The sequence below is a fragment of the Dromiciops gliroides genome, chromosome 6 (genome assembly GCF_019393635.1).
Source record: "Dromiciops gliroides isolate mDroGli1 chromosome 6, mDroGli1.pri, whole genome shotgun sequence".
Taxonomy (NCBI): Eukaryota; Metazoa; Chordata; class Mammalia; order Microbiotheria; family Microbiotheriidae; genus Dromiciops; species Dromiciops gliroides.
Window position 1 is genome coordinate 13,990,788 of NC_057866.1, and position 27,862 is coordinate 14,018,649.

A 27,862-nucleotide genomic window follows, 5' to 3' on the forward strand; every position below is an offset into this window, starting at 1 on the left:
TGTGTAGTCTAATCTCATTTTTACAGATAAGGAAACTGAGGCCCAGAAATGGCATAGAATCATACAAGCAGAGACTTAGAACGGGAAGGGATCTGAGAGGTTATCAAATCCAACCTTCTCATTTTTTTCAGAGGAGGAAACTGAGGTGCAGCAAGGTTAAGTGACTTTCCCAAGGTCCCACAGCTAGTAAGTATCTAAGGTAAGATTTGAACCCTGATCCTCTGTCCACAGTACCACATTTGGCTGGATCCTAAAGAGTGTCAGCTTGGGAGGCAGCATCCAGTGACATATTTCAGGGTTCTCTTCTTGGTCTTGTGCTCTTTCATATTTTTGTCTAGGACTTGAATAGGGCATAGATGACAAGCTTACAGATTACACAAAACTGGGAGTCTTAGCTGATGCTCTGGATAAGAGTCAAGCTCCCCAAAGGTCTGGGTGGGCTAGAATATTGGGTTAAGTCCAGAAAGATCAAACTGAATAGGGATGAATGCAAAGTCTTACATGAGTCTAAAAAGATTAGCCATTAAGTTCAAGATGGGAAAGCTGTGGCAAGGCAGCCCTACCAGTGAAAAAGATCTGGGAATCTTAGTAGACTGAAAACTCAGTGTGAGTCAGCACCGTGATCCCAGAGCCAAAAGAAAAAGCTAAGCATTCCTTGTTTGCCTTGAGAGACCTCACCTAGGGGAACTGATGGTCCAGTTGTCTCCTCCCATTGAGACATCTGGAGTATTGAGTTGGTTTCTGGGTGTCACATTTTAGGAAGGACAATGATAAGTCAAGTCAAGAAGCATTTATGAAGCACCTACTATGTGCCAAACAGTGTGCTAAGTTAGGGAATCTGGAGAATATCTGAAAGAGAGACCAGGATTGTGAAGGGCCTTGAAGTCCTGCCCTAGGAGCATCTGTTAGACAAAGTGGGAATGTCTAGTCTGGAGGAAAGAAGGCCCAGGGAGACACGAGAGTTAGGGGTCTCTCCAGTCTCTGGAGGGCTCTGAATAGCGAGGGACTGGCTTTGTTCCATGGGGCCCCAGAGGGCAGAACCAGAGCCAGTGGGGGGGCACAGAGCTAGAGAGAGGCTCTCCCTACAAGGGGAGCCTTCCTAATAATTCCTGCTTCCTGAAAAGTGAAGTGGGTTCCCCTGGAGGGGGAGGGTCTGCCTCATCAGACCTGTTACCAGTCCTATTTGAGAGGGCGGTTCTTGCTCAGGGCCTCTGTTGGCAGGGTGGATGGGATACTGGACTGGGAGTCTGACTTCAAACCTTGCCTCAGATACTTAATAAAAGCATTGCCCCTGGGCGAGTCACAAAAGCCTCTCTATGCCTCAGTTTCCTCATCTGTAAAATGAAGACTCTGTAATCCCTTAGGGTCTCTTCCAACTCTAAATCTGTAAGTTGATGATTCTAAGAGTGCCCAGTCAAACCCTTCTCCCTGCCCGGCTTGGATTCTTCAAAGACTGTAGGAAGCAGAAAGACGGATTGGTCCCCAGCTGGGCAGACTATGTGCTTGTGTTTGCCAAGCAAGAAGAGAGAATATCTCTTACAGCTAAGCACTTCAGTACCACCCCCTCACCCTCTCCACATGTCACTTTTGTTAACATTTGAGCACATTTATGTGCTCACTCACAGCCCCCTCCCCAGAAGACTTCACCTCAACCCCACCCCCAACGATTCTTCCCACACACACCACTGACTCACATTAACGCACACACCCACATAGCCCTCCCAAGACTTCACACGCACCATCAAGAAGCAACACCACTTAACACACATTAATGCATAGACACACACACACACACACACAGAACTCTCTTATATAGGCAGCTTGGGGGCCACTATATTAACCTGAGAAAAAGCCATCGCAAGTCTCATTGCGAACCCAAGTAGAATCCTGGGTTGTACAGCTGACCCCTGAAGGCAAAATGAACTCAGGATTCTGAGCACAGAGCTCTCTAATATGATATTCAGATGGAGAATTCAGATGTGCTCCAATTTCTGAGCCTCAGATTCGTGGTTCCCACAGCAACCGGCCCCCCTGCACCAAGGTGGGGTTTCATCTTTCTGGTCCTAACAAAATGAGGGCTAGGATGCCTGATTGCAATGTATGTGTGCATTGTGTAACCCCTGTGCATGCACATGGTGTGTATATGCATGTATTTATGTATGCATGTGTCTCTGTCTACATGTGTGTTGGTGAGTACAGGTGTGTGTTTATATCTGTATGTATATGTGTATTAGGTGTTTGTGTTAGGGTGGGTATGTAACTCTATGCATGTATGTGTAGCAGTATATGTGAATGTTCACACATATGTATGGTAAGAGTGTGTGGAATTCTATGTGAATGTTTGTGGTGAGTATGAACTTATATGAATGTAGGGGTCACTAATTTAGAGACTCAACAACTAGGTATTAAGTGCTTTGAGTTTTTCAATTTTTTATAATTATTTTAATATTAGTAATCCTGTGTATCTTAATACATTTAAAAACATTTGAGCCCCAAAGCATTTTAGCCCAGAAAAACCCTGAATGGGGTCACAAAGAGCCAGACATGGCTGAAATGACTGAACAGCACTAACTTGTGCCAGATACAGTACAAAATGCTGGGGGTGCCAAGAACGGCAAAAATGCGGGCCTGCCTTCAGGGAGTCTGATGGAGATATCGAGCTACATACGGAGCAGAAAGGAGGGAAGCTCAGAGGGAACCCCGCCCCCCGCCCGATCCCGTCAACAGGCGGGGGACACGAGAAAAGCCTCCCATCCCCCAAAGGTGAGGTTTGAGCTGAGACTGGAGGGAAACTGAGGGCAGATGTGAGAAAGGAAGACATCCCAGGGCTGGAGAAGGACCAGCAAAGTCAGGGAGAGAGACCCTGAGGGCACCTCATGTGTGCAGACCTCTTGGAGCTGGAGCTGAGGATGAATGCAGGGCATACAAGAAGACTGGAGAGGTAGGAAGAGTAACAGACAACGAGCTTCAAATGCTCCCAGAGGAACTTCATATCTTATCTTGGAAGCAATAGGGAGCCACTGGAGTTTACTGAGGAGGGGAAGGGTGATGTGGTCAGACCTCTGAAGAAAATCACCTTGGCAGCTATGTAGAGGATGTATTGGAGTGGGGGGAGACTTGAGGCAGAGGTCAATTAAAAAGTCAGTGGGATCATTCTGCTGTGACAGGGTAAGTAGAAGGGGAGATGAGGAAATACTGTAGCGGTTCTACACCGAGATTTCAGGAAAGCATTAATAGACAGGATCTCTCTTGTGAGCCCTGTGGACAAGATGGAGCATCGTGGGCTAGACAAGTCGGTGGGCTTAATGACTTTATAGTTAGGTGAAGGAGTAAGCCCAGGGAGTTGTCACTGATGGTTTGGTGTCACATTGGAAGGGTGTCCCTACTGCAATGCCACAGGGACCTGCATGTGACCCTGTTGCATTGATCGTTTTTATCCATTACTAGGGTAGAGAAGCAGATGGCCTATTTAGTGAATGTGTTGAAGACCCAAGGCTAGAGGGCATGGTTATCACATGAGAGGATCGGGATGCACAAAGGCCTCAGCAGGTTACAGTGTTGGGCTGCACTGAATTGGTGAAATCTCCTAAGGAGAGAAATAAAGGCATAGACGAAGTAAAAAAATCACCCTCGCAAATACAAGGTGGGGGAGGCGTAATTAGACAACGCTTCCCGGGGGGCTTTGGGCGACTTCGAGATCAATGACTCCATTGTGGGACGTGGCAGACAATGGCTAATGTCATCGTGGATTCCATTCAGAGTGGTGTCCAAGTGTCCAAGACTAAGCTCTACTGTGGTCAGGCGGCATCTTGCTCAGTTCCAGGTGTTATATTTTAGGAAGGACATTAGGAAGCTGGAGAATCTGTGGGAGGGCAAGTGGGATGGGGGAGAGACCATGCTGTATGAGAGTCAGCTGAGGGAAATGGCCAGGCTTAGCTAGAGAAGGCCAGGGTGGGGCTGGGGGTAAGGGCATAGGATAGCAATCTACCAGTATTTGAAGAAGGATGGCCGTGTAGAAGAGGCAAGTGGCTCATTTTGGAGCTGAGAGTAGAATTAGGGGTAAATGGTGGGAGATGCTGAGGCAGATTTGGGTCTGATGTCAGGGCAAACTTCCCAGGGATGAGAACAGTCCCAAACGAGGAAGAATGGACTGTCCCTTCTCCCTAGAACTCACTAGGCAAAGGCTGAGGGGCACTTCACTGGGGATATCATGGTAGGAATTCTTGTTCAGCTCTAGTGAGGTGCCCTACCACAGGGTGGAGATGCTGAGGACTGACCCATAGGAGACTCAGCCCCATGGCTTCCTGCAGAGGGTTCGCCCTCTTGTTTTTGGCAGAGAATAGGGGAACTTTGGGTGATTCACTTGTGCTTGGGGGATGTGGAATCTGTGAATAGGAGGGAGGGAAGCAACTGCTTAACCAGGTCATTCTCACCAGTAAGAGCTTTCTCTCCAAGTGGGTGGATGCTTGTCTGAAAGTCAGAACTCCTGGGTTCTATTCCTGACAGTCAAAAGTCCAGTGAAAAGGGAGATCTCTGACCTTCCCTACCTTGCAGGAAATCCCTAAGTTCAATGGATAACAAGCACTTGAGCAATGCTTCCCTAGTACCTCGGACAACTCCTCTGGATAAAAGCCAATCCCCAGTGAGGCACTAGGGTACATGGGAAAGATATAGGACTGGGGGGTCAGTACTTCTGGGTCCAAATCCTGGCTCTGCTGTTTATTGTTTGGATGTGACCTTGGGCAAGCTGTCTGTCTTCTCTGGGCTGAGATTTCCTCCCCTGTAGAATGAGGGGCATGGGAGAAATGAGTGTTGAGATCCCTTCAGGGCCCATTCTTTTCCTTGCTTGGACCTCAGTTCCCTGTTCTGTAAAATGGAGGGTTTGTACCAGACAGTCTCAAAGGTCCTTTCCATGGTCACTGAACTGGGAACATTGGTCTCCCCAATGCGTGCCTAGGACTGTACGACGTCCACATTCACAGAATCAGAGAATGGCAGGGCTGACTGGGACCTGAAAAGAACCTAAAGTTTAGAGACTCAGAAATTAGCGGAGGGAACTTCCGGATCATTCAACCAAGTCCTTCATTTGACAGAAGGAGAACTTGAGGCCAAGAGAGATTAGGCAATCACCAGTAAGTAGCGGAATCAGGATTCGAGCCTGGATCTTCTGATTGAATATCTGAGGTCTACTCACTACAATGTCCTGCCCTATCGTACAAAGTCCTCATTTTAAAAAGTAGTCAATTGAGGCCCAGAGAGGGAAAGGGACTAGCCCAAGGTCATACAGCAAATTTGCATTTGTGGTTTCCTGAAAAATCTTATTTGGTTAAAGAAGGATGTGGGTGTGTGGCATTTGATCCAGATGTGCTGCACCCATTTACAGCGAGCAGAGATGTCTCTGTGCATCTCTTCCCCATGGGAGGTGCTTAATGAGTGTTTAATTGAGTCCAATGGGATGAGGCAGATGGTTAAAGTTCTGTACTATTGAGCTCTGAGTTGGAGCCTCGAGGAGGTTGGCGAGTGTGGCTCTGCTCCATGGCCATCTTCCATGCCTCGCCCAAGCCAGCCTGCAGATGTGTGCAGCTCACCCCAAGGGAGCTGGGAGAGAGCGTGGACAAGTCTGTCCCCCTTACAGGTCCAGTGATTCTGAGTACAAGCCTTGTTGATGGTTGGCATCTGCTAGTGACCCTGGGCACTGTTAGCCTCAGTTTCCTCCTCTGTAAAGTGAGCTAGAGAAGGAAATGACAAGCCACTCCAGTATCTTTGCCCAGAAAACCCCAAATGGGATCAGAGAGAGTCAGACACAACTGAAAAATGACTGAATAACAAAAAGCACTTGTAGTGGAGGGTATTGGAAAGAGACTTGGACTGGTCTCAGGACCCCTGAGTTCTAGTCTTGGCTATGCCACTGATTTGACCTTGGATGAGTCATTTCCTTTCTTTGGGCCTTAGTCTTTCCCTCTGTAAAATAAACTAGTCTGACCAGAGGATCTCTCAGGTCCTACCTAGTTCTGACATTCTGCGCTCCGAGAGAATAGTAGTTAACAACAACACTTTATGGTTTGCAAACCGTGTTATACACAAGCTTTCATCTGATTTTCCCAACACCCCTGGGACAAAGGTGCTAGTATTATCCCCATTTGACAGATGAAGAAGTTGAGAACCAAGAGGCAATAACTGACTTGCCTGTGGTTACACAGCTAGTTAGTGCTAGAGGCCAAATTGAACTCAGGTGCCCCTGGCTCTTTCTTTCCCATTTGTACCACACTGCCATGTTCTAAGGCAGGGCGTCTTAAACTTTTTCCGCTCTCGACCTCTTTTCATCTGAGAAATTTTTACACGACCCAGGTATATAGGGATATAAAATAGGTATGCATAACCTTTTACTGTTGCCCAATTTTTCACAACTCCCACATGCAGTTACATGACCGCACATGGGGTCACTACCCACAATTTAAGAAACTTTGTTCTAAGGTCCTTATCAGGTATGACATTCTGTGCTCCATCTTCTAGCTCTGATGACTGGTAGTAAATTCTCTCCTGTCCAGGTATCCCATGTTCTAAAGTCCCTCCCAGTTTTCACATTTTTATATTTGAAGATTTCCCTCAGTGCTAATGTTCTCCACCCAAAGCTCCACCCTCCAGTTCTAATAGTATATGTTCTAAGATTCCTTCCAGCTCCGAATTTCTATTTATTTATTTATTTTTATGAGGTAATTGGGGTTAAGTGACTTGCCCAGGGTCACACAGCTAGTAAGTGTTAAGTGTCTGAAGCCGGATTTGAACTCAGGTGCTCTATCCACTGCGCCACCTAGCTGCCCCCCCCCCCAATTTCTTTATTCTAAAGTCCTTTCCAGGTCTAACATTCTCTGTTCTCTAAGGTTCTCTCAATTCTGACATTCTATATTCTAAGTTCCTTCACAGTTCTAGCATATTAAATTCTGTGTTCTAAGCTCCCTGCCAGTTCTGACATTCTCTGTTCTAGGTTCTCAGGATTCCTTCTCCTTGAGCTCCACCAAACCACATTCCGGTCCTTATGCTCCCTCCCCTCTGAGCTGTTCTGACTCTCCCACTGCTCCAATAAGAGCCCTACTGGCTCATGAAGGCAGAGCTATTTCTGTCCTTACCGCTGCTGCTCACGACAATGGGAATGGTGGCGGCTCCCAACAATGCCTGGGCTTCCTGAGGGTTTGGGTGGAGCCTGGCTGGCCAGTCACGTGCCTGCTTTCCCCAGTCTGGAGCCCAAAGAGCCAGATGGCTGTGGAAGGGACCGAGCCAGCCAGTTTCAAGACTCCTCCACGCAAGTGGCTATACCACAGGTGGCTAGATGAATCCCTCTGATTGCAGTTTTAATATCACAGAGACAAGCGCTATCTCTACACTTCCCAGGCGCAAAATATTTTTAGATGCAGAAACAAAGAAGACTTAGGCTCAAAGGGGGAAAAGGAGGTGCTAACAAGTGGCCCATCCCTCTACCTTCTGGCAGGTTGGGGAGCCAAAAGGGGACCCTTGAGCTCTGGTACCCAGTTTGCTGACCAAGATATAAACCAGAGCCACTGAATGCTGATAAGCCAGAGAAATCTCTAACCTTCCTTCCAATTCCATAAAGCAATCGGATTAGACATAGAATTCATTGACATTCTTTAGAATTGTGTTGCTGGGGGCAGCTAGGTGGAGCAGTGGATAAAAGCACTAGCCCTGGATTCAGGAGGACCTGAGCTCAAATCTGGACTCAGACACTTGACACTTACTAGCTGTGTGACCCTGGGCAAGTCACTTAACCCTCATTGCCCTGGAAAAAAAAAGAATTGTGTTGCCAAATGTGATGATAATAACAGCTAACCTTTCTAGAGTGCTTTAAGGTCTGCAAATAACTTGACATGCATTATCTTGTTTGAGATGCCCCCAGGCCCTGGGGAATGGGGGTTCCGCGCCTCATTAGCTCCATTTTACAGATGTAGACATTGGTTCTTAGAGAAGTAAAATGATGAGTTCAAAATCTAGTAAGTGTGAGATGTGAGCTTGGAGCTGGTCTTCTTGACGCCCAGTTCAACATCCTATCATGATGCTCTGCTTCCTCAACTCAATCCGGGTATATGTGTTAAACTCACCTTGTGATGATGAAGTCGCTTCCCTTCACTAAAGACAATGGAACAGGAGAAGGGAACAGGATGGGGAGTCAACCGTCTGGCTGCATGAAGGGCACAGGAAGGGGTCCTGAAAGCAGAGGCTATAAGAGCCATTGGTGCCCCAATGGACAGGGCTTAAAAAAACAGATTAGGAGTTTATGCTGCCTTTGGTGGGCTTGTTACTGATGTGATTTGTTTTTCTATCCCCTTCACGTCCCAGTGTATCTCAGAGAACCTTATAACCAAGAGGACAAAAGAGGGCTGGGGAAGCAATTCAGGAAATAGACCCTATGGGAAAAGCCTGCCACTTCTGTTATTATTGTTGTTATTGCATTCACCAGCCTGAATCCTACTTAGCTCAACTCGGTGGCTGGAGCAGTGAAAGTCTAGAAGAAAGAAGGTAGGTCCTTGAGATGCTGTCCTGCCTGTTCCCCAGCCCCCAGGAAGGACGGTCCTTAATTCTTCTCAGAATGATGCCCCCCTATCCTTTTTCTGAAAATTCCCCTTCTTCTACAGTCTCTCATGCCAGGAATGGGTACTCTGCTCCCTGGTCCCTTCCCTGCCCAAGGGAGTAGAGTGTTGGGCTTGGAGCAGGTCAACCCTGAGTTCCAATTCTGCCTCAGACACGTAGCAGGTGTAGGAACTAGATGAGCCATTCAATTTCTCTCCATCTGTTTCCTCATCTATAAAATGAAGGGCTTGGGGTCAGTGGCCTCAAAGGTCTATGATCCCATAGATCCCTTCAAGACCCAACTCAAGACCCAAATCACTTCCTCAATGTAGCCTTTCCTGAGTCTCCACCTCCCCCTAAGTGACAGTGATCTCTCCCTTCCCTGAATTCCTCCCAGTTCTTTGCTTGGTCCTTTCTGGTGCACAAATCTTTCTCTTCCTTATATCATAGTTATTTGGGGTTCACGTGTTGTGTCCTCCATATTAGATTGTGGTACCGACAGATTTAGAGGTGATGAGGTGGAGAAAGCAACAAGTCTCCCCCTCCTCCTTATTTTATAGACAGGGAAACTGAGGCTCGAAGCAGGGAATTGGATCACCCAAGGTCATACAAGTGGTAAACAACAAAATGCAAAATCCTTGGCTTGGTATCTAATGGTTCCTCCCTACTCCAGTGACTCCCACCTACCTTTCCAGTCTTATTTCATATAATTCACTTTCACAACTCTCTCTTTAGTTCCCCAAATGAAAGGAGGGGCAGGGAAGGAGGAAATAAATGCCTACTATGTTCTAGGTATTGTGTGAAGTAATATTTACATATATTACTTCATTTACATGATTTTCACAGAGGAATGTGCTGTTATTCCCCTTTTATAGTTGGGGAAATTGAGGCAGACAAAGGTGAGGTGACTTGCCCGGGGTCACACAGCTAGTAAGTGTCTGAGGTCAGATCTGAACTCAAGTCTTTCTGATTCCTGGCCCAATGCTCTGCCCACTGAGCATCTGGTTGTCTCTATCCAATCCTGGATGCTCTCTTTCCTCACCTGGGCCTCTTAGAATGCCCAACTCAGGTGCCAGTCCCTACCTGAGGCCTTTCTTGAGCATCCTGGTTGCTGGGGCTCTTTGTGACTCCTGAAATCACTCGGCTTACTTTTAGGCACAGGTTTGTCCCTTTAGTAGTTTTATCTCCTTTAGGGAGCTCCAGGGCTTGCCTTTATAGCCCCAGACCTTGGCACACAATAGGTGCTTAATAAATGTCTGTTGAAAGCTTGACACCAAACAAGATAGGAGAAGTCACCTCTTAATGGAATACGTTGTCAGGTTTTGTTTTTTTTTAAGCATTCGATTTTTAAAAATGATTTAATGATTCAATTAATCATTTGCTAATTAGGTTTCATTATTTTTAATTTAAGAAACTTTATTCTGAGGGCTGACTGTTGGAAGGGGAGGGGAGGGAGATAAGAGAGAATTTAGTTGCTGTAACAGCAAAAGATATCAATAAAATTGTATTTAACTTTTTAAAGAATTGAGCCGAGGCCCCAGCATCCACTGGGTTGAATATGATATGTCCCAAGATTATTTCTAGAAGTTCCAGGAATGATGATAATGATGAGAATACCAGGCTTTCATTCCACAGAGGTGATGAGGCTCAGGAGGGAGCAGACGTGTGCTGGGAGTGAGCTGGACTGGGGGTGGGGGACTGGCTTTAATTCCCAGATGAAATTTCTGGCAGCCAGATGGCGTGACTTTGGGACCCAAGGGCAGATCCTCTGACTTTTGCTATCTGCCTCATCCTCTGGTGGGTAAAATGCACAGTGAGCCCCACCCCAAACACATACATACGCCTCCACAAAAGTAGGATGGATTTTCAAGGAAAATCTATGATAAATAGTAGAAATGTTGGCAAATAGAATGAAAGATTATCATACGGTAAGATGACAAAGGAGATGATTGAGGAGTAGTACCGAAATGGTTTTTTAAAGGCAGAGAAGACAACAGAAGGAGATTCGGAAAGAAGAATGAACGTGCAGGACATTTCTGAAAGTAACACACAGGATTTAAAATAGGCATTCTTAAAAAAGCAAGCAGCACAAAATGGAGATTCAAGGCCTCATGCACGGCAACCCTCTGAGTTCTGCTGTGCATATTCAAATGTCCTTTTGTGGTTTTTTAAGTTCCGAATTTTAAAATTACTTTTTTAAAAAAGAAAAATCTGACTAATAAGAGAGAGAGAGAGAGAGAGAGAGAAGAGACCAATGCAGAATTACATCTCTTGCCTCTTGGCAAATAAAGCCTGAGGTAGTCCATTTCCATTGGTTTGTTATGCTTGATCATAATTATTTGTTAATCAAAAGGGATCAAGTTAATGGGTGGTAAGAGAGAAGAAGGAAGAGAGGAGGAGGAGGAGAATGAGGAGAAGAAAAAGAAGAGAGAAACAAACAAAGAAAGAATGGATGGAAAGAAAGAAGGAAGGAAGGGAGGGGAAGGAAGGAAGGAGGGAAGGAAGAGAGAAAAAGGGAGGAAGAGAAAGAAACAAAGAAAAATAAAAAAGCAATTTTTAAAAAATTTGCAGAAGAAAATATAAATCATCTCAGAAGGGGACACAAATAGAGCAATTTTGTTCCTACCCTGTTAAATTCAATGTATATTTAACAATCAAACAGTATATAACAAGTTCATGAGCTCATATATGATCCTGTTCTGCTTTTTGTATATTGAAATGTTTGCATCTCTTAATTTGTGCCTCTTTATTCCATAATAAAAAGAAAATCTGAAATATAAATGTGAGCTATGATGGTTGTCATTCAGGGGTCACCAAGTCCTGGGAAAAGGACAAGGTCCAGAGGCAGAGGAGCTGCCTGTGATTCCCAGTTCTGTCAGTTGCTGCCTGTGGCTACATTGGCCTCATTGGGCCTCTATTTCCTCCGATGTAGAATGAGGACGTTGGCCTCGGGTGCTGCTGTCCCTGTTTCCTGCTGGTTCTAAATTTGTGAATAGACAATGACAACAAGGGGATGGCAATTGAGGTCCTGAGTCATGACCAGAAGAATTTGCAGAAAGATTGACCTTAGGGTACCCAGGCTTCCTGATAGATTGCAGATGGTAAGAGATGGGAGTAGGAATAGTTCAGCACGCAAGGTGGGCTGTAAATTTTTGCACCTACCAAATATGTTGGTGGCTAGAATAATCCATCAGATGATCACTATTATTCTTGGACTGACAGAGGACAAATTCCCATGCTACAAATATAGACCTTAAAATATTCTTAAGAACTCAACCAATAATCTGGCCCAGAAACATAGGATTATCACAGACCCTAACAGTGATTTATAAAAACTGAAGTCAGTCAGTCCACAAGCATTTATTAAGCACCTATTATATGCCAGGCAAGGTGCTAAGGTCTGAGGATATACAAAGAAAGAAGCAAGACAGTTCCTGCCCTCAAAGAGCTCACAGCTTAATAAATGAGACAGCTCTACACATATAAAAATATCCACAGGGTAAATGGGGGGGGGGAGATCTCAGCAGAAATACACGGGGGTGGGGGACATTTCAAAGGGGATGAGGAAAGGCCTCCTCTACAAGGTGGGATGAGGCTTGAAAGGAGGCCAGAGAAACCTCAAGGTTAGGAGGGAGATAACTATATTCCAAGGACTCTGTCTCCAATTAGATGCAATGAACCCAGCAGATCAGACCTGTTGCCCCTAATGGTCCACCCCACACAATGCCTTCCTATTGAGTGTGGTTTCATGATCTATTGAGTGGTCCTGACCTCCCAGGTGGCCCCTCATGCCTTATCAGGAAGGAGTTTCTCAGCTCAGCCTATAATAGGAGGATTTCACAGATGAATGAGGGCCCGAAACATCTGGGGAAAGGGGATGCCCAAAGTGGAATGGGACAGATCACAGAAGACACTAGGCTTATGTGGAGGGTGGCTGTTCACCTGTGGGTGGCCCCGTCTGTCTCGGGGATTCTGGGATACCCAGACCACCGGACACAAATATGGGTCAATCCTGCTCCCCGCTAGCTAGACAAGGTCCTTCCCATTCAAATGGAGTGTCCTAGGTGTAATTGAAAGAGGATTCATTATTCTTGGACTCAGGAGGAGTCAGAGTGCCTGGGTTCAAATATCACTTCTTGCACTTACTACCTATGTGACTTTAGCTAAATCACTTCTATTTCCTCAATTTCCATATCAGTCAAGTGAGGACATTTGTACTAGGCATCCTTCTCTAAGGTCTCTTTCTGCTTGAATTATCTGAGCCCGTGGAGCATCCAAACTAACTCTCTCTCTCTCTCTCTCCCTCCCTCCCTTCCTTCCTCTTTCTGTCTCTGTCTCTGTCTCTCTCTCTTTCCTTCCTTTCCTAACCCTCTCCTCCCTCCTCCTCAGAAAGACATCTTCCATCATCTAGAAACTGAGGCTGGAGATTGTGAAACCCAAGGACAAAATTCCCTAGAGAGGTATGCTGGGACTCGCCCCAACTCTTCACATCCATTTTTTTTTTTGGTGAGGCAATTGAGGTTAAGTGACTTGCCCAGGGTCACACAGCTAGTAAGTGTCAAGGGTCTGAGGCTGGATTTGAACTCAGGTCCTTCTGAATCCAGGGCTGGTGCTCTATCCACTGTGCCACCTAGCTGCCCCCTCACCCCAACTCTTGAGCAAGAAGTTGACCTGCATGACCGGGCACCGCTTGGCAGTTCTGCTCCTCCCTTGGTCCACCCACACACAAAAACATCCTGGCTTGCCTGGATTGTGGGTGGGGGTAATGGGCTAAGATGGGGTGGCTTATTCCGACGGCTCCAGGCCCTGCAGGTGCTCTTTAGGCAGTGGTTCCCATAAGTTCTTAGCATGGGCCTAACTCAAAAATCCCCCTCGGGTGCCAACAATATCCTGCGGAGGTGGTGCTACCAGAAATAAGATGCAGCGAAAGTTCCCTCCTTACCTGCAATGAGTCCCCCCTCCCTGGGACAGGATTGGAATCTGAGGCTTCAGGTGGTTCAGGAGAATAAGTAAAGATATAACTATTAAGGACATGTGAAGAAAGATGCTACCTGCATCCAGAGAAAGAACTGATAAATAGAAGCATGTAGAGAATCATTTTACATGTATCTACATATATGTGTGTACATAGATAGATTTATCTATTTTTATATGTATATAGTGAGTGAGTCTATTTTCCCCACTGATCCCATGGTTTATATTACTAGGGACTTTTGACTATTTGGCTATCTCTCTCTGCTAGAGGTTTTCTAATCTCAGCCTAAAGGTAAGATTCCCAAATCAAAATAAATTTCCACAATAGATATAGATATTTGTGTCTAATGGTAGCCATCTCTAGGGTCGGGGGGGGGGGAAGAAAAAAGAAAAAGAAAAAAAGAAACGTCCATGATAATTTTGTTGTATATTTGAAAGGAATAGCAAGTTGTGCATACTAGATCCAGTGTCATGTGCAATCACCTTTTTTATTGTACTATGTTATGGAAATGCTTTATTCCATAAATAAAAAATAAAAGTAAAAAAGGGAAATAATAAGTAAAGCCACCAGCTGAGGACTCTAAGCTCTCTGACCTCCCATAACCTGGCCCACGCCCATGCCCCAAGGGTGGCCCAGATATCTGGGATCATCACTACACCCCTATGTGCACAGCACTCACTGGGGCAGATCTCCTCTCTCTCTTCCTCTTCATGCTCTAACAGCTTCCTTCCCACCCACCATCTTGAGTCAGTTCAACACAGCATATTTTTCTCGAGCCCCCTGTGTGGGGCCAAGTCCCCCCATCATCCTCTGAATTGGGCCATAGACATCACAGCTCCTTCACCAAGGTGTGTGAGATACCTTCCAGAGAGCCTGCCTGGCAAATTCCTCAGATAGCTTTGTATAAGAAAAATGATGGCTTACATTGATGGAGGAGGACTTGAAGCTTATCCAAATGCTCTGTGTATGTTCTCTCATTTATATGGAGAGAGAGACACAGAGACACAGAGAGAGGCTGAGAGAGAGACAGAGAGAGGTAGAGAGAGAAAGAAAGGGAGAGAAAGAGAAAGAGAGAGAGAGAGAGAGAGAGAGAGAGAGAGAGAGAGAGAGAGAGAGAGAGAGAGAGAGAGAGAGATTCCAGCATTTACACGGAGCTTTAAGACTTTTCAAAGCACTTTACTGTTGGCTTAGGTTCAGAAACCAGCTCTGCCGTTCGTGACCACTGAGACCTTGGACAAGGTGCATCTTTGTGGGTCCCATTTTCTTCTTTCCCAGATAAAGGGGCTGGAGAATTAAATAAGTTACAAGGTCTCTTCCAGCTCTAAATCTATAAAAAGAAGTTGCAGTCCGGGCTCGAGGGCATGGGAATTTGTCCTATTTGTCTAGTGAAGGCTGTCCTACCCTCATTTGGGGGAAGACTTTTGCTAGCTCTCTTGGGCCCTAGGTCCTGTCTATAGTTTTTGGTTTTAAGTTCTCCTTCCTCTTACAGGATCATAAATTTTGAACTGGAAGGGACCTCAGAGGTCATCTAGTCATTTTACAGATGGGGAAACTGAGGCCCAGAGAAATTCAGTGACTTGTCCAAAGTGACACAATTAACAAGTAACAGGAATAGTCCTTGAACCCAGGTACTCCAAAGTCTGTCTTCTTTCCACTGTTTGACACAACTTGGGGTGTTTGGTGAATTCCAGAGAAGATAGATGATTGTAGAGAGTTGAACAGTGATGGGGAACCCAGGCACCAAGAATCTCCCCCCAATATGAGCAATGGCATTCCACTGACCCTTTACCTGAATCCCCATCTCCATCCCAACTCCAAAAAGCTTCCTGCCCTGATTGTGAGAAATGAAGGCTCTGAGACATATGGTTTCATGGAAAAATCCATAGGATTTCTGGGAGAGAAATAAGAAGTCATTGAGTCTTATCCACTTATTTTTCATGTGAAGAAATTGATGCCCAAAGAGGTGAAGCGATTTCAATCAAAAAGCATTAACTGAACACCTACAACAGACCAATTACTGTCAGTTAGCAGGTACTTATGAAATACAACCTTTGTTTGAGGTGTTGTGCTGGGCATCCCAAGAAAGGCAAAAACACAGTGTCTGCCTTTAAGGAGCTCACAGTCTACTGATTTACCCAAGAGCACCCAGAACAGAAGACTAGACTCCAAACCAGGGCATCCCCAAGTTGGCATGGGATGCACATGCCTCTTCCTCTTCATGTGATCTGAGGAATGAGGAAATAGGGTCAGGGTGGAGCCTCATCAAAATGGCAAAGTTGACAAAATATCTGTTCTCTCCAGCTAACCATCCATCCACCCAACCCACCCACTTATCTATCCATCCATCCACTCACCCACCCACCCATCCATCCATCCATCCATCCATCCATCCATCCATCCATCCATCCATCCGTCTGTCCGTCCATCTATCCATCCACCCACCATTGATTTACTGATTCAATCAACCATTTCTTCAACAGCTACACATTAGCTGCTGACCATGCATAGAGCAGATTCTGTCTTGGGTCCTGGGGGAGGGTGAAAGCTTCAATAAGACAGGGTCCTTGACCTCATGGGGCTCCCACTCTACAAGTCTATTAAGAGAAGTTTCATTTCCCCTCCTTTAAGTAAACAAGCCTTGTTGCAATGCCCTAGGGTGGATCTCCAGGAAACTTCCCTTGCCTGGCCTTGGCTTCTCCCCGCCTCCAGACCTTGGGCTTCCATCTTGTTATTCCAACACAGATGTTTTTCTGACTTGCCTAGGCCTGAGCCTCTCACCCCTCCCTCCAGCTCAGTAAGTCTTGCAGGCTACCTTGAGGGGTGTCTCTACACTTTCTAGCATCACAGTCCATATTTAGACTGTGCTTTCAGATTCACTAAGCAAACACGATCTAAGCCTCACTGCAACCCGGAGGGGAGGGGGATGGGGTGGTAGATAGCAACACGAATTAAGGGGACTTGCCCAACATCACACAACTATTGAGTCCTCTGACCCCTGACTGGTGATTTGTCCATCAGGACATCACATTAGGAGGCAGGAAGTAGTATCCCGGGGTAGGACGAGCATTTGGCGTTACTGTTCATCTCAGGGAAAGTTGGAGACTTAGTGAGATGCTCAAGGCAGAAAGGGCAGATTCCCTTCATTTTAGCAAACAGTAAGTTCTCAGCCTTAGTAACATCTACTACATTCTTGTCTCCATTTATGTCAAGTACTTACCATGTGGCAACTGAAGCCAACAGCCATTTATTAAGCACCTACTATACTCCAAGTCAAGCCAACAATATTTCTTAAGTTCCTTTTGTGAGTCAAGCAACGTCAAGCCTACATGCATTTATTGAGTGCCTACTATGGGTCTAGCACTGTGTTAAGCCCTGGGGACACAAAGAAACAAGAAACGATCCCTCGGTCAGAGAGCTCACAGTCCGAGCACTGTCTGTTATCCATTCTATGCCTAATCAATCCCAGTGTCAGAGCTGAAGGGGCTGCTTATCCCACCCTCTTATTTTGCAGAGGAGGAAACTGAGGCTCAGGGGGTAAAGAGACTTGCCTAAGCTCATGCGGGATTTGATTCCAGGTCATAAAATCACAGGATCATGACTACAGAGTTGGAAGGGGTCTCAGAGACCATCTAGTTCTACCCTCTCATGTTGCAGCAGAGGAAACAGACCCAGAAAAGGGAAGGAACTGACAGGTAGCAAAGTTGGGGCTCAAACTTCAATGATGCCAATTGATCGAATGCTCACTCATCCCGTTCTAGCCCACTGCTTTCCTCGGTCCCGTCGGGGTGGTAATGAGAAAGCCCTCCCCCATGACAGACAGCCAACCCGAGAACCATTTCTGAGGCATCCACCTACAAAGGAGAGACGGCCATTTCATTTCATAACTCCCTTCAAACCGTGGCACCCCTTTCACACAGGAGGTGGAGGCAGCGAAGGGCGGGCCCACGAAAACCAGCGGAACAGCTCAACAGCCCACAGGGTCATGATCCTGCTTCCCCACGCCTTCCCACCTGCTCCCTCTTCCCTCCACACACTCCCAAGATAGCCTAGAATGCCGGCCGTGAGCCGACTGAGGAACACATCTGGGAACGCCCTGGAGCCTTCACCAAAGGGCAACAGAGACTAAGCCGCACATCATGCCTTCCGCCCTTCCGCAGGAAGAGAGAAGCTGAGGCTAACCTGCAGCCCAACAGAGAAGGTCCTCCTCAGCCTTTCCGGCCTTGTTCTCCAGCGTTCCCTTCACACTCTGTTTATCCAACAGAGGCTCGCTAGCCATTCGCCATACACAAAACACCATCTCACTCGACCTTTCCGGGGGGCGGGGGAGCCCAGAACACATTCCCTCCCCATCTCTGCTTTGTGGAAGCCCTACTTCCTTCTAAGCCATCTCCTAGGTGAAGTCTTCCCGGATTCCTCCCAGTTATTAGTCTCGAAATGGCTTCAGTTACTTATTGGTATACTTTGTATCCCCCGGCAGAATTTCACCTCTCTGCGGGCAGGGACTATTTCCTCTGATTTGTTTGTTGAATAGAAGAATTAAGCAACATTTCCTTAAGTAATATTTAAAAAAAAAACAACTTTTCATAAATTCTTTTCTATGAGAGGGTGCTTTCGAATGTTGATTTCCTATTACAATTCATTAATATTGTATGTTTGTGCAAGTGCAGAATTCACAAGTCTTTTGAACCCTAATTACAAAGTCCTTTTTTATGACTTCTTTTTCTTATCAGAAAAGATTGATTCTTTTTGTCTAGTGAAAAACTCAAATACAATTCTCAATGCAACTAAAAAAAAATTCCAAAGAATCATACAATCCTGGATTAGAGCTGGAAATATCCTTAGAGTTTATGTCTTCCAAACCTGCCGTTTTACTGAGGAAGCTGAGTGTGAAGTGACTGGCTCAAAGTCTCTCAGGTAGCTGAGCACCAGAGGAGTGATTTGAACCCAGCTCATCTGCCTCCAGAGTCAGTGTTCTCTCCATTATACCACGCTGTACCTTAGCAGGAATTGCTAAGACTAAGAAAACATTGGAATTTTGAGCTTCATGTCCATAGAGTTTTCTGCACAACAGCGGGACAGTGCCAAGAATTATTGCTCCCATTTTATAGAAAGACTGAAAAGACCTGTGCAGGGCCACAAAGCTAGTTAGTCATCGAGGAGGATTCAAACTCAAATCTTCTCACTCCAAGGACAGCGTCTGTTCCATTGATATGTTGAAAACACGTTGTCCTTCCCACAGGACCATTATTTCCCACCCTCCTTTGGCAGTACAAGTTTTCTCAGTCTCAAGAGGAGCTGGGAGGTGCTGTTCCCTTTCTCGCACTTCTTTCTCCCATGTATAATGTCTCCTGGTTTCCATTTCCTGCCTGTTATATGAGGAGCATGGAGGAGATGATCTGGAAGGTTCTACATGGACATGTTGCCTCTCCTTAGAGAATATAAGCTCCCTGAGGGCAGGGACTGTTGAAAATTTGTATCCCTGGTGCCCAGGACTGTGTCTGGAGCTTAAGTACTTGTGACTGATTAGGAACAGAATCAGAATTTGAACTCAGTACCTCTGATGCCAAATCTATCAATAACCATGGCATATTTTCCCCCAGTGCTGGACTCTTCTGATCTGGGTTCAAACCAATAAAAGTGTCTTGGAGCTGGAAGAGACCTTAGTCAGTCAACAAGCATTTGTTAAGTACCTACTATGCATTAGGCACTGTGCTAAGGGCTAGGGTTACAAGAAGAGGCAAAAAAAAAAAAACCCCACCCTGCTTTCACAGCTCACAGATCAGTAGAGGAGAAGACATGACCAGCTATGGATAAATGAAATATAGAGAGGCTACACTGGAGATCGACTCAGAAGGAAGGCACTGGGGTTAAGGAGGAGCCGGAAAGGCTTCTTGGACAAGAAAGCAAGACTTTATCCAAGACATGAAGGAAGCCAAAAAAGGTTCTTAATCTTTTTTGTGCCCTGAACTACTCTGACATTCTGGTCAAGCCTCTAGACCCCTTCTAAGAATTCTATTTTTAAAAACATAAAATAAAATGCACAGGACTACAAAACATGTCTATTGGGATACCATGATCAAAACGTTAAAAAACAAACAAAAAAGTTCTTGGACCCAAGTTAAGAAGCCCTGATCTAGTCCAACCCCTTCATTTTACAGATGAGAAAACTGAGGCCCAGAGAGAGATCAATTAATTTCAACTGAACCAAAATCTATTAAGTGCTTATTGTATGTAGAGCACAATCCTGGGGACTAAGAGAGATACAAATTTTAAATGTTTTATTTTTATAGTTTCTATCCTCATGAAACTGACAGTCTAATACTAAAAAGAACTCATATCTAAACCTCTTTTACGCCACACTTTTTACATAGTCACTCCATGAGGTAGGTAGGGCAAGTATTTTAAAGACTGGGAAACGGAGTCCATGAGAGGTTAAGTGACTTACCCAGGGTCGCATTGTTAGTTGATGCCAAGGCTGATTCAAAACAAGATCTCCTGATGCCAGCCTAGCCCACCTTGCAGCCCAGAAGGCCGATACATTTGGAAATGTGATAAGAGAGCTATACAGACACGAAAACAAGTGTTGGGCCCTGGCAGGGCTCATGAAGCATATGGGGAGGCAGGGGAGTACCAGATTGAAACAACTGATGGGCTTGCATGAGCTCCCTGGAACATCCCAGAGAACTGGAGATTGATCACACTTTGGAACTGAGTCAGAAGGCAGCTCTCCTCCATTCATTTAAAGGAACATTTAATGGTTATGAAGAGCGTGGCCCGAGAATCGCCCGCGCTGTTCCATGAGCAATGGGGCAATGAATCTGAGTGTGGATGGAGGGCAGAGGCACTGGGCTGAAAGTCAGGGCGTCTGGTTCTGCCACCATGTAGCTGCCCTCTTTCTCTTTCTCCTTCCTGTCTCTTTCTGTCTCTCTCAGGAACGTAGCTTTACCTCTCTCAGCATCAATTTCTTTCTTTGTAAGGAAAGGTGAAAGGAACAAGCATTCATTAAGCACCTACTATGTGGTAGGCCCTGTGCTAAGCACTTTACAAATATTGTCATTTGATCCTCAAAACAACCCTGTGAGGCAGGTGCTGTTATTATCCCCTTTTACAGTTGAGGAAACTGAAGTAGATAGAGGTTAAGTGGATTGCCCAGGGTCATATAGCTGGTAAATGTCAAAAAAAAAGTTTGAAGCTGAATTCTTCCTAAGAAGTCCAGGGCTCATAGTTCCAGCCAACTCACTCCTCCTCTTGGATGTCTTAGGCCTTCTCTCCTCATCCTGCATTTTTGTTCCTCACCCTTCATTTCTGGGATCATCTCCTCTTTGCTCCCCACCCTGCCTCATCTTTACCCACTGCTTCCAAGCTCAGGTCTTCCCTGATACCTCCAGCCAATAGCAATCTCTTTGCAGGGGAGTTCAGTATCAGAGGTAGTTATTTGTGTGATTGCTCTACTAACTCAATATAAGATACATAATGAAACAGTATCAGTGCTGAGCACAGGCCCTGAAAAAGGTTGTTTTGGGTTCCGACCAGTGTAGGAGACTCATGAGGAAAACTCTTTTCTTTCTTTCTTTCTTTCTTTTCTTTTTTCTTTCTTCTTTCTTTTCTTTCTTTCTTTCTTTCTTTCTTTCTTTCTTTCTTTCTTTCTTTCTTTCTTTCTTCTTCCTTCCTTGCTTCCCTTCCTTCCTTTCTCTTTCTTTCTTCTTTTCCTTCCCTTCTTCTTTCCTTTGTCTTTCTTTCTTTCTTCCTTCCTTCCTTCCTTCCTTCCTTTCCTTTCTTCTTTTCTTTTCTTTCTTTCTTTCTTTCTTTCTTCTCTTTCTTTCTTTCTTCTTTCTTTCCTTCCTTCTTGCTTCCCCTTCCTTCTTTCCTCTTTCTTTCTTCTTTCCTTCCCTTCTTCCTTCCCTTTGTCTTTCTTTCTTTCTTTCTTCTCTTTCTTTCTTTCTTTCTTTTCTTTCTCTTTCTTCTCTTTCCTCTGTTCCTTCCTGTCTTTCTCTTCTCCTTCTTCCTTCCTTCCTTTCTTTCTTTCTTCCTTCCTTCCTTCCTTCCTTCCTTTCTTTCTTTCTTTCTTTCTTTCTTTCTTTTTTCCTTCTTTCTCCTCTCTTCCTCCCTCCTTCTTTCTACTAGCTCTCTCTTTCTCTCTTTTCCTTTCTCCTTTCTCTCTCCATTCCTTCCTTTCTCTTGCCCTCTCCCTTCTTTCTCTCTCCCTATCTGCTTGGGCTGAAAGTATGCTGACCATTCCTCGAGCCTGACCTCCAGTGCTGATTGCTATAGAGTTTTTACCAGTTCCATGTCTCCTCGGACCTGGGTTGGCTCAACCTCTCCCCCTGCAGCCCTGGTCGTCCCTTTGCTCCTGGAACCTCACTATATTTATGCTGAGCATAGTGAGCATGGACAGTTGCCATAGCCACACCATAGCTCAGGAATCCTGAACTCAAGCAATTTCCCCAGGTTTCCTCCCTCAGTTTCAAGGATGATTGTCTTTCTCCCACCCCCTGAGGCTGGAAGGTCTCTCCACTGATGCGTATTGATAATTCTTCTCTAATCTAGTCTTGGAGAGATATCTGGGGTGTTGGGAGTTAATCCTGTCCTGTAACCAGGGTTACATAGCCAGGATGGGTCAGAAGCATGATTTGAACCCCAGTTCTTCCCCAGCTCCAAACTTCCCCCAGCTCAAACACCCAATACTTGCCCGCAGCAGTGCTTAATTAATTAATGTTTGCTAAACTAGATTAAATTAAATTAGTTAACCACCTTCCCCCAAGGCAGGAAGATTTCCCCTTTGCTTTTCACTAAGGGCTTCAAAGAAATTCTTAAATACATGTGAAAGGTCAATTACCTAAAAAGCAAAGCCTTGATCCTTGAAAAAAAAATTAACATCTTTTTAAAAAAGAAAAGTTGCCCTCCAGGGGCTCTTATCTCACAGTGCCTGAGCATTATCCTGGGCCTTCTCCCCAACTCCCACACTACCCACTCAAATCAAGAGTGACCCAGTTTGTCTCCCCTCTCTTTTGGCAGTCTACCCCAATGGCTGTCCCCAGCCAGGGCTCAGCTTGGCTTCATGGCCAAACGAAGCATCTGCCCTTAGCTCTCTGTGCATGGCAATAACCCACCACCTTGTTAAGCATCTTTGTGCCTCCATTTCCTCATCTGCCAAATTGGAAGAGGTGGTGTCATAGGATCGTGGATTTAGAATCAGGAGGGATCTTAGAGAATGCCTGTCTGTCTCCCCAGATCAAAGTAAAGATCAATTTCTAAATAATAACTAAATATCAGCTGGCTTTTTCCAGATTTTCCTCATTGCTATTCCCGTACCTTTCTCTCCTAAAGACCCAGGCCCTTCTACAAAATGATCTCCGAACACCTCCAGTGTCTTCCATTTTAAAACAGAGGAAGAGAAGGAAGTAGGAACCTCCAAAATGGAGGCTGAAGAACATGGCTACTGAAGAAGAAGAAGAAGAAGAAGAAGAAGAAGAAGAAGAAGAAGAAGAAGAAGAAGAAGAATTTCTCCTCCTCTTTGTTCTTCAGCTAACTCTATCCCTCTTCATCACCCCCATGGTCTCCAGCCCCTCAGTCCTTGACCCTGGGCCCATCTCTGGGGGCTTTCTGGGGGTCTCAATTCAAGGACTACTAGGGTGGCGGGAGAGCCAGCCGGCCGTGCCAGGCATGAGCCTGTGTGATGGCGGGTTCGTGGGAACCAGTCTCAGAATGAGAGAAGAGCCATTGGGGAGGGGTCTGATAGTCAGACAATCCCCGCTGTGTTCCCTGTAGATGCGAGGCACCGTGTGATGAGTGGTGTGTAATGGCCGTTTGCTCCTAGGAGGATCCCTCTCTTAAGAAGAGACGATGGGGGCAGGTAGGTGGTACAGTAGATAAAGCACCAGCCTTGGATTCAGGAGGACCTGAGCTCAAATCCGGCCTTTAAACACCTTTGACATTACTAGCTTTGTGACCCTGGGCAAGTCACTTAACCCTCATTGCCCTGCAGTAAAACAAAAACCAAAAAACAATAACAACAAAAAAGAAGAGACGAAGGACCTCCCAGATAGAGCTATTCCATCCATAGCCAGCCTCATATAGCGAGCTGAGACACAGAGGAAAGACGACAGGCTTCCCCTTGCCGCCATTAACTCTGCGGCGGTGACTTGAGCGAGTCACTCTTTTTGGAAGCTTCTGTTTCCTAATGCAAAATGAGGGCATTGCACGAGATGTGCTAAGGTCCTTCCCAGCTCTGAGATCCTCTTCTAAGGTCTCTCCCTGTCCTAACATTTGACACTCTGTGTTCTATGGTCCCTTCCAGTTCTTACATTCCCTATTCTGTCCCAAGGACCAACTAGGAAGCGGGCAACCCTCCTCCTGACAGAAAAGCGGGTGAACTCCAGATGCAGAATGAGGCGCACATTTCTGGACGTGAACAATGCAGGGATTTGTTTCATTTGACTTTGCATATTCGTTACAAGAGTTGGGTTTTTCTTTTCTTTTCAATACAGAGAAGTAGGAGGTCCAACCAAACGTATTCATCATTGAAAAATGAAATGAAATCAAATAAATATTCTCTTTTCTACATACTGAACTCCATCCTAACTCAGACATTCTGTGCTCTAGGACCCTAGCCTAGACGTCACTTCCAACTGTCCCACCATCCCCACCTCAGACTCTGAGAGGCATGAGAGGGAAAGAAATGCGACTCCAGAGTTAGGCCAAAAGGAAACATTTGGGGCTCAATTCACAGCAATCCTCTCCTTTTGCTCTAGGGAAGCAGGGATGGGATTCTCAGAGCTGAGAGGGGTGTCTACAGAGTTGATTCAACCCTCTCTTGCCAAGCAATCCCCCTGGACCTCAGGTAGGAGGGACTCATTCCGTGTCACTAAATCAGCACCAGATACCTCCCTACCCGACAATTCCCAATCACAACCCTCATTAGCGATGATTTCTGCCATTCATCACTCGAGGGCTCTTTGTTATTCTCTTTGTTATTATTGTTATTATAATTATATTATTATATCTGTGGAGTCCTCCTCTGACCCGATGCCTGCCAGTGTTAACCCCGGCATGGCTCTGGCTGGGAAGAGGCTGCATTTTCTCCCCAGTTGTTGGGGAGTGGAGGTACAATAACAGGAACGGCATATATTTCGATGTCACGTTGAGGTTGACGAAACACTCTCCTTGCAACAGCCTTATAAGGCAAGGAGGACAAGTATTAGCACCTCCTTCCCCACTTTACTAGGGCGAATGATTCAGCTCAGGCCACGGAAGTAAGCTAAGGAGACAAGTTAGTCCTGGGTGGTCCCAGAATCTGAGACTCCCCTGTGCACCTGCTCTGAGGGAAACCAAGGCATTTCCCTTCGCTGCCCCCCATGTCTCCCCACCCCACCCCGCCCAGTGTGCTTCAGTTTCTCATCATTGGGCTATGACCTCCTTTTGCCCCATCCCCATTTGAAGATTAAAATTCCACAGACTCCTTTTGAGTGTCTGCTAAACGAGGCTAGGGGATGAGTGGTACTGGGAAAACAGAGATGCATAAGAAAGACTCATCCTAAGGAGTAAAAAAATCCAAATTCAAAATGAAGACCATGTGAGTCCAAGTAGGAAGGAGAAGTCTCCTGGGAGCCAAGGCCTGCTGAGTGAAAAGATGGGGAGCAAATAGTTTGGAGGAGAGTGGAGTAATAAGCGACAGACAACAGCCTCCCAAAGAGCTAGCAAAGACTGAGGTTGGGGAGCAGAGGGGTCAGTTATAACTCATACCACCCAACTCAATTCAACCAGCATTTACTGAACACCAACTATGCGCTACACCGCCCTGAGCACAAAGACAAAAGAAGAATCGGGCCTTCAAGGGGCTTACAGTCAACTGGGCGGGTGGGTGGTGGAGAAGCAACCTACAAACCAATAAATACGTACCAAATATAGATCATAGAGATAGAAAGTCAGTACAGGGGGGATAGGAAGGACAGAAAGGCTTCCTGGGGAAAGCTTGGATGGAGCAGAGACCCCCAGAGAAATGGGGGAGTAGAGAAAGCCCTCCGTGTAACTGCTCCTATCTAGCTTATTTGGAATTGCTTGAGTTCTGGGGAGTGCGGGCAAGAGAATTTGGAACACAGTTTTTTTTTTTTTTAATTGATGTCAAAATTTGTATTTTACATTTAATTTGGGAGAAAGCTTTCTAGGCAAGCGGAGCAGATGGCAAAGGCAAGGAGGTGGGAGATGAAATGTGGGAATGGCAGCAGCAAGGCCTGGGGCTTCAGGGGGTCCTGATAAATGCTCCTTAGATCTGACCAGTTTGGCTTGGCCCACCACCACCCTAACCCTTTGAGTGGCTAATCAGGCTGAATTAGACAGCCTGGCTGGTGCTTTATTGCCTGAGATGCTTCTTACTAACACATCAAGGAATGGCTGGTAGCTGTTTTCTCTTTTAGTTTTGTTTTCTATAACCTTGAATACTCTTGAGGGGCTTCAGACCCTGCTCCCACAGAGAAGCCTGGATCCCATATTCCTCCCCAGCTGGTGCCTCTGTGTTAACTCCCTCGGGACCCCTCCTAGGGACACTTCTACCCCAATCTCGTTACATAGGCATGTGCATACACACACACACACACACACACACACACACACACACACACACACGCACAATTGACTCCTGTCATCGGACACCCGTTCCCCTTTCTCCTCACACTCAGAGCCCTCCCTCCCTACTCCCACCCAAAGTCAAGACACCATTTGGCAAACAAACCCTAGGCCTGCAAATTGGAGTCTTCTGGGTCTGCCTCAAATGGCAAAATCCTGCTATGAATGCTGGTCCCTGCTAAGGAAAAACCTCTTTCCCTCTGCCCACTTCCCTCAAGGGTCACCAAATCCATTAGCGGGGTCAGACTCTCGCTTAAAGCAGGGACCCAGGGGAACTGTCTTAGAATATTTCAGAGGCCTTTGTATCGTATTATGAGAAAGGGAGCAAGTAGGAGGGAGAAGGCAGGAGCGGCAGTGGTTGGAGAGCCCCCAGATCTTAGCCAGGAAGCATCCTGGCTCTGAGAAAATGTGCCTCGCTGGCTGTCTACATTTTATAGAGGAAGAAATCGAGGCCGAGAAATGGAGGAGCTTGTCTAAGGTCACAGGCCAAAGACGTTGTAGCACCGGGATTCTGGGTCCCCATGCCCTGCTGCCTCTTCATCTTGGTGGCCCCCTCTCCCTGGGACCTGCCATTATCTCCTCCAGAGAGGAACAGAAAGGAGAAACCTGCATCTTACAGCCAGAGAATTGGAGGTCCCATCCTCGCCATTTAGGCCTCGTGTGGCTCAGGCTCTCCCGAAGCTCACTTACAGCCCCTGAAAAGCATGGACTTAGAGTGGATCAGGGTTCCCAACCTTTCAGTCATCAACCCATGGCCAGCCACAGTCTACAGCCTATCTGTAATCAGATGGACACTTCACCTTCTGTCCTTTCATATCTTCTCAACCGGCAGATACGAAAAGTACACTTAATGTTCAGTGGGGGCTCATGAATTTTTTTTTTTTAATTAAAGAGTCCTCATACATCAAAAGGATGAGAACCAATAGGCTAGAGATGACCTCTAGGTTCAACCAACTACTGAATATTTATTAAGCACCTACAGTTGGGCCAGGCCCTGTGCTAGGCACTGAGGATGCCAAGACACAATAAAGAGTCCTTGTACTCAAGAAGCGTCTATTCTAACATAGGAGATAACAGATACATATATAACAAGGACATATCTATGGAGAATAAAGATAAAGAGAACAAATGCTACCCACAAAAGAGAATGTAAATACTCTCAGATAAAGTGCAAAGATTCTGTAAGCCTTAAAGCAGGTTGCCATTATTATTACTCTTTTTACTATTCCTATTATTATCACAATTTTGACCCTCCCAGCTCTGAGCCACACCACCCATGCAACCCTCCCTGGACAGGCCAGCCGATGGATGCTCTTGGTGCCTTGTTATTTCCTCTCCCAGGTTTCCTTCTCACTTGCCTAATTTCGGTCTTTCCTTTCCCCTTCTGTTTAGCTAGGCCTAATAAACACGCAAAGAGCTTCCTCCACTGGGGAAGGGGCAGGATGGGGCTAGGGGATCGGAAAGGTTTGAGGGATGATAGGACAAGATGCTCTGTCTACCTGCTTCAGCTCGGAATGGGGGAGGGAACCACTCCTAGAAAACTTGTGTTGGGGCCCCCAAGAGGAGCCGAGGCTAGGGACAGCCACCCCCCTGGGGTAGGCCAATGAATATCTTTTCCAGACTGTAAGAATACATGATCATTTCCTTCCAGGTACCAGAGTCTAGAGCTAGTCACACGAGGGGTAG

The 27,862-nt window shown here is 46.0% G+C and overlaps 1 protein-coding gene across 1 annotated transcript in view; it reads right to left on the minus strand.

The window, feature by feature from the left end:
- CD6 (CD6 molecule) overlaps positions 1 to 27,862 on the minus strand; it is a 47,379-nt gene that overhangs the window by 18,771 nt on the left and 746 nt on the right.